Raw genomic sequence first — 21,973 nt, 5'->3', positions numbered from 1 at the left:
TACAGTACCGCGGTAGGCAGCTGAAAGGCACCACAAAACTTGTTCTACCTGCTTCCTGGGCTGAGATGGGGAACGGCTGAATTTTGGACTCGGCTGGTGACAGAATGTTACAAACACACCCCATGCACAACTCCACCGGGGAAGGTGCCAGAAATGAGTTCTTTTGGTAGTTTTTACACTACCCCGGTAGGCAAGAGAAAGACACCACAAAACTTGTTCTACCTGCTTCCTGGGCTGAGATGGGGAACGGCTGAATTTTGGACTCGGGTGGTGACAAAATGTTCCAAACACACCCCATGCACAACTCCACCGGGGAAGGTGCCAGAAACGAGTCCTGTTGGTAGTTTTTACAGTACCGCGGTAGGCAGCTGAAAGGCACCACAAAACTTGTTCTACCTGCTTTCTGGGCTGAGATGGGGAACGGCTGAATTTTGGACTCGGCTGGTGACAGAATGTTCCAAACACACCCCATGCACAACTCCACCGGGGAAGGTGCGAGAAAGGAGTCCTGTTGGTAGTTTTTACAGTACCCCGGTAGGCAGCTGAAAGGCACCACAAAACTTGTTCTACCTGCTTTCTGGGCTGAGATGGGGAACAGCTGAATTTTGGACTCGGCTGGTGACAGAATGTTCCAAACACACCCCATGCACAACTCCACCGGGGAAGGTGCCAGAAACGAGTCCTGTTGGTAGTTTTTACAGTACCCCGGTAGGCAGCTGAAAGGCACCACAAAACTTGTTCTACCTGCTTTCTGGGCTGAGATGGGGAACGGCTGAATTTTGGACTCGGCTGGTGACAAAATGTTCCAAACACACCCCATGCACAGCTCCACCGGGGAAGGTGCCAGAAACGAGTCCTGTTGGTAGTTTTTACAGTACCCTGGTAGGCAGCTGAAAGGCACCACAAAACTTGTTCTACCTGCTTTCTGGGCTGAGATGGGGAACGGCTGAATTTTGGACTCGGCTGGTGACAGAATGTTCCAAACACACCCCATGCACAACTCCACCGGGGAAGGTGCGAGAAAGGAGTCCTGTTGGTAGTTTTTACACTACCCCGGTAGGCAGCTGAAAGGCACCACAAAACCGGTTCTACCTGCTTACTGGCCTGAGATGGGAAATAGCTGAATTTTGGACTCGGCTGGTGACAAAATGTTCCAAACACACCCCATGCACAACTCCACCGGGGAAGGTGCCAGAAACAAGTTCTGTTGGTAGTTTTTACAGTACCCCGGTAGGCAGCTGAAAAGGCACCACAAAACTTGTTCTACCTGCTTCCTGGGCTGAGATGGGGAACGGCTGAATTTTGGACTCGGCTGGTGACAGAATGTTACAAACACACCCCATGCACAACTCCACCGGGGAAGGTGCCAGAAACGAGTTCTTTTGGTAGTTTTTACACTACCCCGGTAGGCAAGAGAAAGACACCACAAAACTTGTTCTACCTGCTTTCTGGGCTGAGATGGGGAACGGCTGAATTTTGGACTCGGGTGGTGACAAAATGTTCCAAACACACCCCATGCACAACTCCACCGGGGAAGGTGCCAGAAACGAGTCCTGTTGGTAGTTTTTACAGTACCGCGGTAGGCAGCTGAAAGGCACCACAAAACTTGTTCTACCTGCTTCCTGGGCTGAGATGGGGAACGGCTGAATTTTGGACTCGGCTGGTGACAGAATGTTACAAACACACCCCATGCACAACTCCACCGGGGAAGGTGCCAGAAATGAGTTCTTTTGGTAGTTTTTACACTACCCCGGTAGGCAAGAGAAAGAAACCACAAAACTTGTTCTACCTGCTTCCTGGGCTGAGATGGGGAACGGCTGAATTTTGGACTCGGGTGGTGACAAAATGTTCCAAACACACCCCATGCACAACTCCACCGGGGAAGGTGCCAGAAACGAGTCCTGTTGGTAGTTTTTACAGTACCGCGGTAGGCAGCTGAAAGGCACCACAAAACTTGTTCTACCTGCTTTCTGGGCTGAGATGGGGAACGGCTGAATTTTGGACTCGGCTGGTGACAGAATGTTCCAAACACACCCCATGCACAACTCCACCGGGGAAGGTGCCAGAAACGAGTCCTGTTGGTAGTTTTTACAGTACCCCGGTAGGCAGCTGAAAGGCACCACAAAACTTGTTCTACCTGCTTTCTGGGCTGAGATGGGGAACGGCTGAATTTTGGACTCGGCTGGTGACAGAATGTTCCAAACACACCCCATGCACAACTCCACCGGGGAAGGTGCCAGAAACGAGTCCTGTTGGTAGTTTTTACAGTACCCCGGTAGGCAGCTGAAAGGCACCACAAAACTTGTTCTATCTGCTTCCTGGGCTAGAGATGGGGAACAGCTGAATTTTGGACTCGGCTGGTGACAAAATGTTCCAAACACACCCCATGCACAGCTCCACCGGGGAAGGTGCCAGAAACGAGTCCTGTTGGTAGTTTTTACACTACCCCGGTAGGCAGCTGAAAGGCACCACAAAACTTGTTCTATCTGCTTCCTGGGCTGAGATGGGGAACGGCTGAATTTTGGACTCGGCTGGTGACAAAATGTTCCAAACACACCCCATGCACAACTCCACCGGGGAAGGTGCCAGAAACGAGTTCTGTTGGTAGTTTTTACACTACCCCGGTAGGCAAGAAAAAGACACCACAAAACTTGTTCTATCTGCTTCCTGGGCTAGAGATGGGGAACAGCTGAATTTTGGACTCGGCTGGTGGCAAAATGTTCCAAACACACCCCATGCACAGCTCCACCGGGGAAGGTGCCAGAAATGAGTTCTTTTGGTAGTTTTTACACTACCCCGGTAGGCAAGAGAAAGACACCACAAAACTTGTTCTATCTGCTTACTGGCCTGAGATGGGGAATAGCTGAATTTTGGACTCGGCTGGTGACAAAATGTTCCAAACACACCCCATGCACAGCTCCACCGGGGAAGGTGCCAGAAACGAGTTCTGTTGGTAGTTTTTACAGTACCCCGGTAGGCAGCTGAAAGGCACCACAAAACCAGTTCTATCTGCTTCCTGGGCTGAGATGGGGAATCGCTGAATTTTAGACTCGCCTGGTGACAAAATGTTCCAAACACACCCCATGCACAACTCCACCGGGGAAGGTGCCAGAAACGAGTTCTGTTGGTAGTTTTTACACTACCCCGGTAGGCAGCTGAAAGGCACCACAAAACTTGTTCTACCTGCTTTCTGGGCTGAGATGGGGATCGGCTGAGTTTTGGACTCGGCTGGTGACAGAATGTTCCAAACACACCCCATGCACAACTCCACCGGGGAAGGTGCCAGAAACGAGTCCTGTTGGTAGTTTTTACAGTACCCCGGTAGGCAGCTGAAAGGCACCACAAAACTTGTTCTACCTGCTTTCTGGGCTGAGATGGGGAACGGCTGAATTTTGGACTTGGCTGGTGACAGAATGTTCCAAACACACCCCATGCACAACTCCACCGGGGAAGGTGCCAGAAACGAGTCCTGTTGGTAGTTTTTACAGTACCCCGGTAGGCAGCTGAAAGGCACCACAAAACTTGTTCTACCTGCTTTCTGGGCTGAGATGGGGAACGGCTGAATTTTGGACTCGGCTGGTGACAAAATGTTCCAAACACACCCCATGCACAGCTCCACCGGGGAAGGTGCCAGAAACGAGTCCTGTTGGTAGTTTTTACAGTACCCCGGTAGGCAGCTGAAAGGCACCACAAAACTTGTTCTACCTGCTTTCTGGGCTGAGATGGGGAACGGCTGAATTTTGGACTCGGCTGGTGACAGAATGTTCCAAACACACCCCATGCACAACTCCACCGGGGAAGGTGCGAGAAAGGAGTCCTGTTGGTAGTTTTTACACTACCCCGGTAGGCAGCTGAAAGGCACCACAAAACTTGTTCTACCTGCTTCCTGGGCTGAGATGGGGAACGGCTGAATTTTGGACTCGGCTGGTGACAGAATGTTACAAACACACCCCATGCACAACTCCACCGGGGAAGGTGCCAGAAATGAGTTCTTTTGGTAGTTTTTACACTACCCCGGTAGGCAAGAGAAAGACACCACAAAACTTGTTCTACCTGCTTCCTGGGCTGAGATGGGGAACGGCTGAATTTTGGACTCGGGTGGTGACAAAATGTTCCAAACACACCCCATGCACAACTCCACCGGGGAAGGTGCCAGAAACGAGTCCTGTTGGTAGTTTTTACAGTACCGCGGTAGGCAGCTGAAAGGCACCACAAAACTAGTTCTACCTGCTTTCTGGGCTGAGATGGGGAACGGCTGAATTTTGGACTCGGCTGGTGACAGAATGTTCCAAACACACCCCATGCACAACTCCACCGGGGAAGGTGCCAGAAATGAGTTCTTTTGGTAGTTTTTACACTACCCCGGTAGGCAAGAAAAAGACACCACAAAACTTGTTCTACCTGCTTTCTGGGCTGAGATGGGGAACGGCTGAATTTTGGACTCGGCTGGTGACAGAATGTTCCAAACACACCCCATGCACAACTCCACCGGGGAAGGTGCCAGAAACGAGTTCTGTTGATAGTTTTTACAGTACCCCGGTAGGCAGCTGAAAGGCACCACAAAACCGGTTCTACCTGCTTACTGGCCTGAGATGGGGAATAGCTGAATTTTGGACTCGGCTGGTGACAAAATGTTCCAAACACACCCCATGCACAACTCCACCGGGGAAGGTGCCAGAAACAAGTTCTGTTGGTAGTTTTTACACTACCCCGGTAGGCAGCTGAAAGGCACCACAAAACTTGTTCTACCTGCTTTCTGGGCTGAGATGGGGAACGGCTGAATTTTGGACTCGGCTGGTGACAGAATGTTCCAAACACACCCCATGCACAACTCCACCGGGGAAGGTGCCAGAAACGAGTCCTGTTGGTAGTTTTTACAGTACCCCGGTAGGCAGCTGAAAGGCACCACAAAACTTGTTCTACCTGCTTTCTGGGCTGAGATGGGGAACGGCTGAATTTTGGACTCGGCTGGTGACAGAATGTTCCAAACACACCCCATGCACAACTCCACCGGGGAAGGTGCCAGAAACGAGTCCTGTTGGTAGTTTTTACAGTACCCCGGTAGGCAGCTGAAAGGCACCACAAAACTTGTTCTATCTGCTTCCTGGGCTAGAGATGGGGAACAGCTGAATTTTGGACTCGGCTGGTGACAAAATGTTCCAAACACACCCCATGCACAGCTCCACCGGGGAAGGTGCCAGAAACGAGTCCTGTTGGTAGTTTTTACACTACCCCGGTAGGCAGCTGAAAGGCACCACAAAACTTGTTCTATCTGCTTCCTGGGCTGAGATGGGGAACGGCTGAATTTTGGACTCGGCTGGTGACAAAATGTTCCAAACACACCCCATGCACAACTCCACCGGGGAAGGTGCCAGAAACGAGTTCTGTTGGTAGTTTTTACACTACCCCGGTAGGCAGCTGAAAGGCACCACAAAACTTGTTCTATCTGCTTCCTGGGCTAGAGATGGGGAACAGCTGAATTTTGGACTCGGCTGGTGGCAAAATGTTCCAAACACACCCCATGCACAGCTCCACCGGGGAAGGTGCCAGAAACGAGTTCTGTTGGTAGTTTTTACAGTACCCCGGTAGGCAGCTGAAAGGCACCACAAAACCAGTTCTATCTGCTTCCTGGGCTGAGATGGGGAATCGCTGAATTTTGGACTCGCCTGGTGACAGAATGTTCCAAACACACCCCATGCACAACTCCACCGGGGAAGGTGCCAGAAACGAGTTCTGTTGGTAGTTTTTACAGTACCCCGGTAGTCAGCTGAAAGGCACCACAAAACTTGTTCTACCTGCTTTCTGGGCTGAGATGGGGAACGGCTGAATTTTGGACTCGGCTGGTGACAGAATGTTCCAAACACACCCCATGCACAACTCCACCGGGGAAGGTGCCAGAAACGAATTCTGTTGGTAGTTTTTACACTACCCCGGTAGGCAGCTGAAAGGCACCACAAAACTTGTTCTACCTGCTTTCTGGGATGAGATGGGGATCGGCTGAGTTTTGGACTCGGCTGGTGGCAAAATGTTCCAAACACACCCCATGCACAGCTCCACCGGGGAAGGTGCCAGAAACGAGTCCTGTTGGTAGTTTTTACAGTACCCCGGTAGGCAGCTGAAAGGCACCACAAAACTTGTTCTATCTGCTTCCTGGGCTGAGATGGGGAACAGCTTAATTTTGGACTCGGCTGGTAACAAAATGTTCCAAACACACCCCATGCACAACTCCACCGGGGAAGGTGCCAGAAACGAGTTCTGTTGGTAGTTTTTACAGTACCCCGGTAGTCAGCTGAAAGGCACCACAAAACTTGTTCTACCTGCTTTCTGGGCTGAGATGGGGATCGGCTGAGTTTTGGACTCGGCTGGTGGCAAAATGTTCCAAACACACCCCATGCACAGCTCCACCGGGGAAGGTGCCAGAAACGAGTTCTGTTGGTAGTTTTTACAGTACCCCGGTAGTCAGCTGAAAGGCACCACAAAACTTGTTCTACCTGCTTTCTGGGCTGAGATGGGGATCGGCTGAGTTTTGGACTCGGCTGGTGGCAAAATGTTCCAAACACACCCCATGCACAGCTCCACCACGGAACGTGCCAGAAACGAGTTCTGTTGGTAGTTTTTACACTACCCCGGTAGGCAGCTGAAAGGCACCACAAAACTTGTTCTACCTGCTTTCTGGGCTGAGATGGGGAACGGCTGAATTTTGGACTCGGCTGGTGACAGAATGTTCCAAACACACCCCATGCACAACTCCACCGGGGAAGGTGCCAGAAACGAGTCCTGTTGGTAGTTTTTACACTACCCCGGTAGGCAGCTGAAAGGCACCACAAAACTTGTTCTACCTGCTTTCTGGGCTGAGATGGGGAACGGCTGAATTTTGGACTCGGCTGGTGACAAAATGTTCCAAACACACCCCATGCACAGCTCCACCGGGGAAGGTGCCAGAAACGAGTTCTGTTGGTAGTTTTTACACTACCCTGGTAGGCAAGAGAAAGACACCACAAAACTTGTTCTACCTGCTTTCTGGGCTGAGATGGGGATCGGCTGAGTTTTGGACTCGGCTGGTGGCAAAATGTTCCAAACACACCCCATGCACAGCTCCACCGGGGAAGGTGCCAGAAACGAGTTCTGTTGGTAGTTTTTACAGTACCCCGGTAGTCAGCTGAAAGGCACCACAAAACTTGTTCTACCTGCTTTCTGGGCTGAGATGGGGATCGGCTGAGTTTTGGACTCGGCTGGTGGCAAAATGTTCCAAACACACCCCATGCACAGCTCCACCACGGAACGTGCCAGAAACGAGTTCTGTTGGTAGTTTTTACAGTACCCCGGTAGTCAGCTGAAAGGCACCACAAAACTTGTTCTACCTGCTTTCTGGGCTGAGATGGGGAACGGCTGAATTTTGGACTCGGGTGGTGACAGAATGTTCCAAACACACCCCATGCACAACTCCACCGGGGAAGGTGCCAGAAACGAGTTCTGTTGGTAGTTTTTACACTACCCCGGTAGGCAGCTGAAAGGCACCACAAAACTTGTTCTACCTGCTTTCTGGGCTGAGATTGGGAACGGCTGAATTTTGGACTCGGGTGGTGACAGAATGTTCCAAACACACCCCATGCACAACTCCACCGGGGAAGGTGCCAGAAACGAGTTCTGTTGGTAGTTTTTACAGTACCCCGGTAGTCAGCTGAAAGGCACCACAAAACTTGTTCTACCTGCTTTCTGGGATGAGATGGGGATCGGCTGAGTTTTGGACTCGGCTGGTGGCAAAATGTTCCAAACACACCCCATGCACAGCTCCACCGGGGAAGGTGCCAGAAACGAGTCCTGTTGGTAGTTTTTACAGTACCCCGGTAGGCAGCTGAAAGGCACCACAAAACTTGTTCTACCTGCTTTCTGGGCTGAGATGGGGAACGGCTGAATTTTGGACTCGGCTGGTGACAGAATGTTCCAAACACACCCCATGCACAACTCCACCGGGGAAGGTGCGAGAAAGGAGTCCTGTTGGTAGTTTTTACACTACCCCGGTAGGCAGCTGAAAGGCACCACAAAACCGGTTCTACCTGCTTACTGGCCTGAGATGGGGAATAGCTGAATTTTGGACTCGGCTGGTGACAAAATGTTCCAAACACACCCCATGCACAACTCCACCGGGGAAGGTGCCAGAAACGAGTTCTGTTGGTAGTTTTTACAGTACCCCGGTAGTCAGCTGAAAGGCACCACAAAACTTGTTCTACCTGCTTCCTGGGCTGAGATGGGGAACGGCTGAATTTTGGACTCGGCTGGTGACAAAATGTTCCAAACACACCCCATGCACAGCTCCACCGGGGAAGGTGCCAGAAACGAGTCCTGTTGGTAGTTTTTACAGTACCCCGGTAGGCAGCTGAAAGGCACCACAAAACTTGTTCTACCTGCTTTCTGGGCTGAGATGGGGAACGGCTGAATTTTGGACTCGGCTGGTGACAGAATGTTCCAAACACACCCCATGCACAACTCCACCGGGGAAGGTGCGAGAAAGGAGTCCTGTTGGTAGTTTTTACACTACCCCGGTAGGCAGCTGAAAGGCACCACAAAACCGGTTCTACCTGCTTACTGGCCTGAGATGGGGAATAGCTGAATTTTGGACTCGGCTGGTGACAAAATGTTCCAAACACACCCCATGCACAACTCCACCGGGGAAGGTGCCAGAAACGAGTTCTGTTGGTAGTTTTTACAGTACCCCGGTAGTCAGCTGAAAGGCACCACAAAACTTGTTCTACCTGCTTCCTGGGCTGAGATGGGGAACGGCTGAATTTTGGACTCGGCTGGTGACAGAATGTTACAAACACACCCCATGCACAACTCCACCGGGGAAGGTGCCAGAAATGAGTTCTTTTGGTAGTTTTTACACTACCCCGGTAGGCAAGAGAAAGACACCACAAAACTTGTTCTACCTGCTTTCTGGGCTGAGATGGGGAACGGCTGAATTTTGGACTCGGGTGGTGACAAAATGTTCCAAACACACCCCATGCACAACTCCACCGGGGAAGGTGCCAGAAACGAGTCCTGTTGGTAGTTTTTACAGTACCGCGGTAGGCAGCTGAAAGGCACCACAAAACTTGTTCTACCTGCTTCCTGGGCTGAGATGGGGAACGGCTGAATTTTGGACTCGGCTGGTGACAGAATGTTACAAACACACCCCATGCACAACTCCACCGGGGAAGGTGCCAGAAATGAGTTCTTTTGGTAGTTTTTACACTACCCCGGTAGGCAAGAGAAAGACACCACAAAACTTGTTCTACCTGCTTCCTGGGCTGAGATGGGGAACGGCTGAATTTTGGACTCGGGTGGTGACAAAATGTTCCAAACACACCCCATGCACAACTCCACCGGGGAAGGTGCCAGAAACGAGTCCTGTTGGTAGTTTTTACAGTACCGCGGTAGGCAGCTGAAAGGCACCACAAAACTTGTTCTACCTGCTTTCTGGGCTGAGATGGGGAACGGCTGAATTTTGGACTCGGCTGGTGACAGAATGTTCCAAACACACCCCATGCACAACTCCACCGGGGAAGGTGCCAGAAACGAGTCCTGTTGGTAGTTTTTACAGTACCCCGGTAGGCAGCTGAAAGGCACCACAAAACTTGTTCTACCTGCTTTCTGGGCTGAGATGGGGAACGGCTGAATTTTGGACTCGGCTGGTGACAGAATGTTCCAAACACACCCCATGCACAACTCCACCGGGGAAGGTGCCAGAAACGAGTCCTGTTGGTAGTTTTTACAGTACCCCGGTAGGCAGCTGAAAGGCACCACAAAACTTGTTCTATCTGCTTCCTGGGCTAGAGATGGGGAACAGCTGAATTTTGGACTCGGCTGGTGACAAAATGTTCCAAACACACCCCATGCACAGCTCCACCGGGGAAGGTGCCAGAAACGAGTCCTGTTGGTAGTTTTTACACTACCCCGGTAGGCAGCTGAAAGGCACCACAAAACTTGTTCTATCTGCTTCCTGGGCTGAGATGGGGAACGGCTGAATTTTGGACTCGGCTGGTGACAAAATGTTCCAAACACACCCCATGCACAACTCCACCGGGGAAGGTGCCAGAAACGAGTTCTGTTGGTAGTTTTTACACTACCCCGGTAGGCAGCTAAAAGGCACCACAAAACTTGTTCTATCTGCTTCCTGGGCTAGAGATGGGGAATAGCTGAATTTTGGACTCGGCTGGTGGCAAAATGTTCCAAACACACCCCATGCACAGCTCCACCGGGGAAGGTGCCAGAAATGAGTTCTTTTGGTAGTTTTTACACTACCCCGGTAGGCAAGAGAAAGACACCACAAAACTTGTTCTATCTGCTTACTGGCCTGAGATGGGGAATAGCTGAATTTTGGACTCGGCTGGTGACAAAATGTTCCAAACACACCCCATGCACAGCTCCACCGGGGAAGGTGCCAGAAACGAGTTCTGTTGGTAGTTTTTACAGTACCCCGGTAGGCAGCTGAAAGGCACCACAAAACCAGTTCTATCTGCTTCCTGGGCTGAGATGGGGAATCGCTGAATTTTGGACTCGCCTGGTGACAAAATGTTCCAAACACACCCCATGCACAACTCCACCGGGGAAGGTGCCAGAAACGAGTCCTGTTGGTAGTTTTTACAGTACCGCGGTAGGCAGCTGAAAGGCACCACAAAACTTGTTCTACCTGCTTCCTGGGCTGAGATGGGGAACGGCTGAATTTTGGACTCGGCTGGTGACAGAATGTTCCAAACACACCCCATGCACAACTCCACCGGGGAAGGTGCCAGAAACGAGTCCTGTTGGTAGTTTTTACAGTACCCCGGTAGGCAGCTGAAAGGCACCACAAAACTTGTTCTACCTGCTTTCTGGGCTGAGATGGGGAACGGCTGAATTTTGGACTCGGCTGGTGACAGAATGTTCCAAACACACCCCATGCACAACTCCACCGGGGAAGGTGCCAGAAACGAGTCCTGTTGGTAGTTTTTACAGTACCCCGGTAGGCAGCTGAAAGGCACCACAAAACTTGTTCTATCTGCTTCCTGGGCTAGAGATGGGGAACAGCTGAATTTTGGACTCGGCTGGTGACAAAATGTTCCAAACACACCCCATGCACAGCTCCACCGGGGAAGGTGCCAGAAACGAGTCCTGTTGGTAGTTTTTACACTACCCCGGTAGGCAGCTGAAAGGCACCACAAAACTTGTTCTATCTGCTTCCTGGGCTGAGATGGGGAACGGCTGAATTTTGGACTCGCTGGTGACAAAATGTTCCAAACACACCCCATGCACAGCTCCACCGGGGAAGGTGCCAGAAACGAGTCCTGTTGGTAGTTTTTACAGTACCCCGGTAGGCAGCTGAAAGGCACCACAAAACTTGTTCTATCTGCTTCCTGGGCTGAGATGGGGATCGGCTGAGTTTTGGACTCGGCTGGTGGCAAAATGTTCCAAACACACCCCATGCACAGCTCCACCGGGGAAGGTGCCAGAAACGAGTTCTGTTGGTAGTTTTTACACTACCCCGGTAGGCAGCTGAAAGGCACCACAAAACCGGTTCTACCTGCTTACTGGCCTGAGATGGGGAACGGCTGAATTTTGGACTCGGCTCGTGACAGAATGTTCCAAACACACCCCATGCACAACTCCACCGGGGAAGGTGCCAGAAACGAGTTCTGTTGGTAGTTTTTACAGTACCCCGGTAGTCAGCTGAAAGGCACCACAAAACTTGTTCTACCTGCTTCCTGGGCTGAGATGGGGAACGGCTGAATTTTGGACTCGGCTGGTGACAAAATGTTCCAAACACACCCCATGCACAGCTCCACCGGGGAAGGTGCCAGAAACGAGTCCTGTTGGTAGTTTTTACAGTACCCCGGTAGGCAGCTGAAAGGCACCACAAAACTTGTTCTACCTGCTTTCTGGGCTGAGATGGGGAACGGCTGAATTTTGGACTCGGCTGGTGACAGAATGTTCCAAACACACCCCATGCACAACTCCACCGGGGAAGGTGCGAGAAAGGAGTCCTGTTGGTAGTTTTTACACTACCCCGGTAGGCAGCTGAAAGGCACCACAAAACCGGTTCTACCTGCTTACTGGCCTGAGATGGGGAATAGCTGAATTTTGGACTCGGCTGGTGACAAAATGTTCCAAACACACCCCATGCACAACTCCACCGGGGAAGGTGCCAGAAACGAGTTCTGTTGGTAGTTTTTACAGTACCCCGGTAGTCAGCTGAAAGGCACCACAAAACTTGTTCTACCTGCTTCCTGGGCTGAGATGGGGAACGGCTGAATTTTGGACTCGGCTGGTGACAGAATGTTACAAACACACCCCATGCACAACTCCACCGGGGAAGGTGCCAGAAATGAGTTCTTTTGGTAGTTTTTACACTACCCCGGTAGGCAAGAGAAAGACACCACAAAACTTGTTCTACCTGCTTTCTGGGCTGAGATGGGGAACGGCTGAATTTTGGACTCGGGTGGTGACAAAATGTTCCAAACACACCCCATGCACAGCTCCACCGGGGAAGGTGCCAGAAACGAGTCCTGTTGGTAGTTTTTACAGTACCCCGGTAGGCAGCTGAAAGGCACCACAAAACTTGTTCTACCTGCTTTCTGGGCTGAGATGGGGAACGGCTGAATTTTGGACTCGGCTGGTGACAGAATGTTCCAAACACACCCCATGCACAACTCCACCGGGGAAGGTGCGAGAAAGGAGTCCTGTTGGTAGTTTTTACACTACCCCGGTAGGCAGCTGAAAGGCACCACAAAACCGGTTCTACCTGCTTACTGGCCTGAGATGGGGAATAGCTGAATTTTGGACTCGGCTGGTGACAAAATGTTCCAAACACACCCCATGCACAACTCCACCGGGGAAGGTGCCAGAAACGAGTTCTGTTGGTAGTTTTTACAGTACCCCGGTAGTCAGCTGAAAGGCACCACAAAACTTGTTCTACCTGCTTCCTGGGCTGAGATGGGGAACGGCTGAATTTTGGACTCGGCTGGTGACAAAATGTTCCAAACACACCCCATGCACAGCTCCACCGGGGAAGGTGCCAGAAACGAGTCCTGTTGGTAGTTTTTACAGTACCCCGGTAGGCAGCTGAAAGGCACCACAAAACTTGTTCTACCTGCTTTCTGGGCTGAGATGGGGAACGGCTGAATTTTGGACTCGGCTGGTGACAGAATGTTCCAAACACACCCCATGCACAACTCCACCGGGGAAGGTGCGAGAAAGGAGTCCTGTTGGTAGTTTTTACACTACCCCGGTAGGCAGCTGAAAGGCACCACAAAACCGGTTCTACCTGCTTACTGGCCTGAGATGGGGAATAGCTGAATTTTGGACTCGGCTGGTGACAAAATGTTCCAAACACACCCCATGCACAACTCCACCGGGGAAGGTGCCAGAAACGAGTTCTGTTGGTAGTTTTTACAGTACCCCGGTAGTCAGCTGAAAGGCACCACAAAACTTGTTCTACCTGCTTCCTGGGCTGAGATGGGGAACGGCTGAATTTTGGACTCGGCTGGTGACAGAATGTTACAAACACACCCCATGCACAACTCCACCGGGGAAGGTGCCAGAAATGAGTTCTTTTGGTAGTTTTTACACTACCCCGGTAGGCAAGAGAAAGACACCACAAAACTTGTTCTACCTGCTTTCTGGGCTGAGATGGGGAACGGCTGAATTTTGGACTCGGGTGGTGACAAAATGTTCCAAACACACCCCATGCACAACTCCACCGGGGAAGGTGCCAGAAACGAGTCCTGTTGGTAGTTTTTACAGTACCGCGGTAGGCAGCTGAAAGGCACCACAAAACTTGTTCTACCTGCTTCCTGGGCTGAGATGGGGAACGGCTGAATTTTGGACTCGGCTGGTGACAGAATGTTACAAACACACCCCATGCACAACTCCACCGGGGAAGGTGCCAGAAATGAGTTCTTTTGGTAGTTTTTACACTACCCCGGTAGGCAAGAGAAAGACACCACAAAACTTGTTCTACCTGCTTCCTGGGCTGAGATGGGGAACGGCTGAATTTTGGACTCGGGTGGTGACAAAATGTTCCAAACACACCCCATGCACAACTCCACCGGGGAAGGTGCCAGAAACGAGTCCTGTTGGTAGTTTTTACAGTACCGCGGTAGGCAGCTGAAAGGCACCACAAAACTTGTTCTACCTGCTTTCTGGGCTGAGATGGGGAACGGCTGAATTTTGGACTCGGCTGGTGACAGAATGTTCCAAACACACCCCATGCACAACTCCACCGGGGAAGGTGCCAGAAACGAGTCCTGTTGGTAGTTTTTACAGTACCCCGGTAGGCAGCTGAAAGGCACCACAAAACTTGTTCTACCTGCTTTCTGGGCTGAGATGGGGAACGGCTGAATTTTGGACTCGGCTGGTGACAGAATGTTCCAAACACACCCCATGCACAACTCCACCGGGGAAGGTGCCAGAAACGAGTCCTGTTGGTAGTTTTTACAGTACCCCGGTAGGCAGCTGAAAGGCACCACAAAACTTGTTCTATCTGCTTCCTGGGCTAGAGATGGGGAACAGCTGAATTTTGGACTCGGCTGGTGACAAAATGTTCCAAACACACCCCATGCACAGCTCCACCGGGGAAGGTGCCAGAAACGAGTCCTGTTGGTAGTTTTTACACTACCCCGGTAGGCAGCTGAAAGGCACCACAAAACTTGTTCTATCTGCTTCCTGGGCTGAGATGGGGAACGGCTGAATTTTGGACTCGGCTGGTGACAAAATGTTCCAAACACACCCCATGCACAACTCCACCGGGGAAGGTGCCAGAAACGAGTTCTGTTGGTAGTTTTTACACTACCCCGGTAGGCAGCTAAAAGGCACCACAAAACTTGTTCTATCTGCTTCCTGGGCTAGAGATGGGGAATAGCTGAATTTTGGACTCGGCTGGTGGCAAAATGTTCCAAACACACCCCATGCACAGCTCCACCGGGGAAGGTGCCAGAAATGAGTTCTTTTGGTAGTTTTTACACTACCCCGGTAGGCAAGAGAAAGACACCACAAAACTTGTTCTATCTGCTTACTGGCCTGAGATGGGGAATAGCTGAATTTTGGACTCGGCTGGTGACAAAATGTTCCAAACACACCCCATGCACAGCTCCACCGGGGAAGGTGCCAGAAACGAGTTCTGTTGGTAGTTTTTACAGTACCCCGGTAGGCAGCTGAAAGGCACCACAAAACCAGTTCTATCTGCTTCCTGGGCTGAGATGGGGAATCGCTGAATTTTGGACTCGCCTGGTGACAAAATGTTCCAAACACACCCCATGCACAACTCCACCGGGGAAGGTGCCAGAAACGAGTCCTGTTGGTAGTTTTTACAGTACCGCGGTAGGCAGCTGAAAGGCACCACAAAACTTGTTCTACCTGCTTCCTGGGCTGAGATGGGGAACGGCTGAATTTTGGACTCGGCTGGTGACAGAATGTTCCAAACACACCCCATGCACAACTCCACCGGGGAAGGTGCCAGAAACGAGTCCTGTTGGTAGTTTTTACAGTACCCCGGTAGGCAGCTGAAAGGCACCACAAAACTTGTTCTACCTGCTTTCTGGGCTGAGATGGGGAACGGCTGAATTTTGGACTCGGCTGGTGACAGAATGTTCCAAACACACCCCATGCACAACTCCACCGGGGAAGGTGCCAGAAACGAGTCCTGTTGGTAGTTTTTACAGTACCCCGGTAGGCAGCTGAAAGGCACCACAAAACTTGTTCTATCTGCTTCCTGGGCTAGAGATGGGGAACAGCTGAATTTTGGACTCGGCTGGTGACAAAATGTTCCAAACACACCCCATGCACAGCTCCACCGGGGAAGGTGCCAGAAACGAGTCCTGTTGGTAGTTTTTACACTACCCCGGTAGGCAGCTGAAAGGCACCACAAAACTTGTTCTATCTGCTTCCTGGGCTGAGATGGGGAACGGCTGAATTTTGGACTCGCTGGTGACAAAATGTTCCAAACACACCCCATGCACAGCTCCACCGGGGAAGGTGCCAGAAACGAGTCCTGTTGGTAGTTTTTACAGTACCCCGGTAGGCAGCTGAAAGGCACCACAAAACTTGTTCTATCTGCTTCCTGGGCTGAGATGGGGATCGGCTGAGTTTTGGACTCGGCTGGTGGCAAAATGTTCCAAACACACCCCATGCACAGCTCCACCGGGGAAGGTGCCAGAAACGAGTTCTGTTGGTAGTTTTTACACTACCCCGGTAGGCAGCTGAAAGGCACCACAAAACCGGTTCTACCTGCTTACTGGCCTGAGATGGGGAACGGCTGAATTTTGGACTCGGCTCGTGACAGAATGTTCCAAACACACCCCATGCACAACTCCACCGGGGAAGGTGCCAGAAACAAGTTCTGTTGGTAGTTTTTACACTACCCCGGTAGGCAGCTGAAAGGCACCACAAAACTTGTTCTACCTGCTTCCTGGGCTGAGATGGGGAACGGCTGAATTTTGGACTCGGCTGGTGACAGAATGTTCCAAACACACCCCATGCACAACTCCACCGGGGAAGGTGCCAGAAATGAGTTCTTTTGGTAGTTTTTACACTACCCCGGTAGGCAAGAGAAAGACACCACAAAACTTGTTCTACCTGCTTCCTGGGCTGAGATGGGGAACGGCTGAATTTTGGACTCGGGTGGTGACAAAATGTTCCAAACACACCCCATGCACAACTCCACCGGGGAAGGTGCCAGAAACGAGTCCTGTTGGTAGTTTTTACAGTACCGCGGTAGGCAGCTGAAAGGCACCACAAAACTTGTTCTACCTGCTTCCTGGGCTGAGATGGGGAACGGCTGAATTTTGGACTCGGCTGGTGACAGAATGTTACAAACACACCCCATGCACAACTCCACCGGGGAAGGTGCCAGAAATGAGTTCTTTTGGTAGTTTTTACACTACCCCGGTAGGCAAGAGAAAGACACCACAAAACTTGTTCTACCTGCTTTCTGGGCTGAGATGGGGAACGGCTGAATTTTGGACTCGGCTGGTGACAGAATGTTCCAAACACACCCCATGCACAACTCCACCGGGGAAGGTGCGAGAAAGGAGTCCTGTTGGTAGTTTTTACAGTACCCCGGTAGGCAGCTGAAAGGCACCACAAAACTTGTTCTACCTGCTTTCTGGGCTGAGATGGGGAACAGCTGAATTTTGGACTCGGCTGGTGACAGAATGTTCCAAACACACCCCATGCACAACTCCACCGGGGAAGGTGCCAGAAACGAGTCCTGTTGGTAGTTTTTACAGTACCCCGGTAGGCAGCTGAAAGGCACCACAAAACTTGTTCTACCTGCTTTCTGGGCTGAGATGGGGAACGGCTGAATTTTGGACTCGGCTGGTGACAAAATGTTCCAAACACACCCCATGCACAGCTCCACCGGGGAAGGTGCCAGAAACGAGTCCTGTTGGTAGTTTTTACAGTACCCTGGTAGGCAGCTGAAAGGCACCACAAAACTTGTTCTACCTGCTTTCTGGGCTGAGATGGGGAACGGCTGAATTTTGGACTCGGCTGGTGACAGAATGTTCCAAACACACCCCATGCACAACTCCACCGGGGAAGGTGCGAGAAAGGAGTCCTGTTGGTAGTTTTTACACTACCCCGGTAGGCAGCTGAAAGGCACCACAAAACCGGTTCTACCTGCTTACTGGCCTGAGATGGGAAATAGCTGAATTTTGGACTCGGCTGGTGACAAAATGTTCCAAACACACCCCATGCACAACTCCACCGGGGAAGGTGCCAGAAACAAGTTCTGTTGGTAGTTTTTACAGTACCCCGGTAGGCAGCTGAAAAGGCACCACAAAACTTGTTCTACCTGCTTCCTGGGCTGAGATGGGGAACGGCTGAATTTTGGACTCGGCTGGTGACAGAATGTTACAAACACACCCCATGCACAACTCCACCGGGGAAGGTGCCAGAAACGAGTTCTTTTGGTAGTTTTTACACTACCCCGGTAGGCAAGAGAAAGACACCACAAAACTTGTTCTACCTGCTTTCTGGGCTGAGATGGGGAACGGCTGAATTTTGGACTCGGGTGGTGACAAAATGTTCCAAACACACCCCATGCACAACTCCACCGGGGAAGGTGCCAGAAACGAGTCCTGTTGGTAGTTTTTACAGTACCGCGGTAGGCAGCTGAAAGGCACCACAAAACTTGTTCTACCTGCTTCCTGGGCTGAGATGGGGAACGGCTGAATTTTGGACTCGGCTGGTGACAGAATGTTACAAACACACCCCATGCACAACTCCACCGGGGAAGGTGCCAGAAATGAGTTCTTTTGGTAGTTTTTACACTACCCCGGTAGGCAAGAGAAAGAAACCACAAAACTTGTTCTACCTGCTTCCTGGGCTGAGATGGGGAACGGCTGAATTTTGGACTCGGGTGGTGACAAAATGTTCCAAACACACCCCATGCACAACTCCACCGGGGAAGGTGCCAGAAACGAGTCCTGTTGGTAGTTTTTACAGTACCGCGGTAGGCAGCTGAAAGGCACCACAAAACTTGTTCTACCTGCTTTCTGGGCTGAGATGGGGAACGGCTGAATTTTGGACTCGGCTGGTGACAGAATGTTCCAAACACACCCCATGCACAACTCCACCGGGGAAGGTGCCAGAAACGAGTCCTGTTGGTAGTTTTTACAGTACCCCGGTAGGCAGCTGAAAGGCACCACAAAACTTGTTCTACCTGCTTTCTGGGCTGAGATGGGGAACGGCTGAATTTTGGACTCGGCTGGTGACAGAATGTTCCAAACACACCCCATGCACAACTCCACCGGGGAAGGTGCCAGAAACGAGTCCTGTTGGTAGTTTTTACAGTACCCCGGTAGGCAGCTGAAAGGCACCACAAAACTTGTTCTATCTGCTTCCTGGGCTAGAGATGGGGAACAGCTGAATTTTGGACTCGGCTGGTGACAAAATGTTCCAAACACACCCCATGCACAGCTCCACCGGGGAAGGTGCCAGAAACGAGTCCTGTTGGTAGTTTTTACACTACCCCGGTAGGCAGCTGAAAGGCACCACAAAACTTGTTCTATCTGCTTCCTGGGCTGAGATGGGGAACGGCTGAATTTTGGACTCGGCTGGTGACAAAATGTTCCAAACACACCCCATGCACAACTCCACCGGGGAAGGTGCCAGAAACGAGTTCTGTTGGTAGTTTTTACACTACCCCGGTAGGCAAGAAAAAGACACCACAAAACTTGTTCTATCTGCTTCCTGGGCTAGAGATGGGGAACAGCTGAATTTTGGACTCGGCTGGTGGCAAAATGTTCCAAACACACCCCATGCACAGCTCCACCGGGGAAGGTGCCAGAAATGAGTTCTTTTGGTAGTTTTTACACTACCCCGGTAGGCAAGAGAAAGACACCACAAAACTTGTTCTATCTGCTTACTGGCCTGAGATGGGGAATAGCTGAATTTTGGACTCGGCTGGTGACAAAATGTTCCAAACACACCCCATGCACAGCTCCACCGGGGAAGGTGCCAGAAACGAGTTCTGTTGGTAGTTTTTACAGTACCCCGGTAGGCAGCTGAAAGGCACCACAAAACCAGTTCTATCTGCTTCCTGGGCTGAGATGGGGAATCGCTGAATTTTAGACTCGCCTGGTGACAAAATGTTCCAAACACACCCCATGCACAACTCCACCGGGGAAGGTGCCAGAAACGAGTTCTGTTGGTAGTTTTTACACTACCCCGGTAGGCAGCTGAAAGGCACCACAAAACTTGTTCTACCTGCTTTCTGGGCTGAGATGGGGATCGGCTGAGTTTTGGACTCGGCTGGTGACAGAATGTTCCAAACACACCCCATGCACAACTCCACCGGGGAAGGTGCCAGAAACGAGTCCTGTTGGTAGTTTTTACAGTACCCCGGTAGGCAGCTGAAAGGCACCACAAAACTTGTTCTACCTGCTTTCTGGGCTGAGATGGGGAACGGCTGAATTTTGGACTTGGCTGGTGACAGAATGTTCCAAACACACCCCATGCACAACTCCACCGGGGAAGGTGCCAGAAACGAGTCCTGTTGGTAGTTTTTACAGTACCCCGGTAGGCAGCTGAAAGGCACCACAAAACTTGTTCTACCTGCTTTCTGGGCTGAGATGGGGAACGGCTGAATTTTGGACTCGGCTGGTGACAAAATGTTCCAAACACACCCCATGCACAGCTCCACCGGGGAAGGTGCCAGAAACGAGTCCTGTTGGTAGTTTTTACAGTACCCCGGTAGGCAGCTGAAAGGCACCACAAAACTTGTTCTACCTGCTTTCTGGGCTGAGATGGGGAACGGCTGAATTTTGGACTCGGCTGGTGACAGAATGTTCCAAACACACCCCATGCACAACTCCACCGGGGAAGGTGCGAGAAAGGAGTCCTGTTGGTAGTTTTTACACTACCCCGGTAGGCAGCTGAAAGGCACCACAAAACTTGTTCTACCTGCTTCCTGGGCTGAGATGGGGAACGGCTGAATTTTGGACTCGGCTGGTGACAGAATGTTACAAACACACCCCATGCACAACTCCACCGGGGAAGGTGCCAGAAATGAGTTCTTTTGGTAGTTTTTACACTACCCCGGTAGGCAAGAGAAAGACACCACAAAACTTGTTCTACCTGCTTCCTGGGCTGAGATGGGGAACGGCTGAATTTTGGACTCGGGTGGTGACAAAATGTTCCAAACACACCCCATGCACAACTCCACCGGGGAAGGTGCCAGAAACGAGTCCTGTTGGTAGTTTTTACAGTACCGCGGTAGGCAGCTGAAAGGCACCACAAAACTAGTTCTACCTGCTTTCTGGGCTGAGATGGGGAACGGCTGAATTTTGGACTCGGCTGGTGACAGAATGTTCCAAACACACCCCATGCACAACTCCACCGGGGAAGGTGCCAGAAATGAGTTCTTTTGGTAGTTTTTACACTACCCCGGTAGGCAAGAAAAAGACACCACAAAACTTGTTCTACCTGCTTTCTGGGCTGAGATGGGGAACGGCTGAATTTTGGACTCGGCTGGTGACAGAATGTTCCAAACACACCCCATGCACAACTCCACCGGGGAAGGTGCCAGAAACGAGTTCTGTTGATAGTTTTTACAGTACCCCGGTAGGCAGCTGAAAGGCACCACAAAACCGGTTCTACCTGCTTACTGGCCTGAGATGGGGAATAGCTGAATTTTGGACTCGGCTGGTGACAAAATGTTCCAAACACACCCCATGCACAACTCCACCGGGGAAGGTGCCAGAAACAAGTTCTGTTGGTAGTTTTTACACTACCCCGGTAGGCAGCTGAAAGGCACCACAAAACTTGTTCTACCTGCTTTCTGGGCTGAGATGGGGAACGGCTGAATTTTGGACTCGGCTGGTGACAGAATGTTCCAAACACACCCCATGCACAACTCCACCGGGGAAGGTGCCAGAAACGAGTCCTGTTGGTAGTTTTTACAGTACCCCGGTAGGCAGCTGAAAGGCACCACAAAACTTGTTCTACCTGCTTTCTGGGCTGAGATGGGGAACGGCTGAATTTTGGACTCGGCTGGTGACAGAATGTTCCAAACACACCCCATGCACAACTCCACCGGGGAAGGTGCCAGAAACGAGTCCTGTTGGTAGTTTTTACAGTACCCCGGTAGGCAGCTGAAAGGCACCACAAAACTTGTTCTATCTGCTTCCTGGGCTAGAGATGGGGAACAGCTGAATTTTGGACTCGGCTGGTGACAAAATGTTCCAAACACACCCCATGCACAGCTCCACCGGGGAAGGTGCCAGAAACGAGTCCTGTTGGTAGTTTTTACACTACCCCGGTAGGCAGCTGAAAGGCACCACAAAACTTGTTCTATCTGCTTCCTGGGCTGAGATGGGGAACGGCTGAATTTTGGACTCGGCTGGTGACAAAATGTTCCAAACACACCCCATGCACAACTCCACCGGGGAAGGTGCCAGAAACGAGTTCTGTTGGTAGTTTTTACACTACCCCGGTAGGCAGCTGAAAGGCACCACAA

Source organism: Falco peregrinus, chromosome 3, assembly GCF_023634155.1.
Source record: "Falco peregrinus isolate bFalPer1 chromosome 3, bFalPer1.pri, whole genome shotgun sequence".
Lineage (NCBI taxonomy): Eukaryota > Metazoa > Chordata > Aves > Falconiformes > Falconidae > Falco > Falco peregrinus.
Note: the sequence above shows the minus strand (reverse complement) of the source record.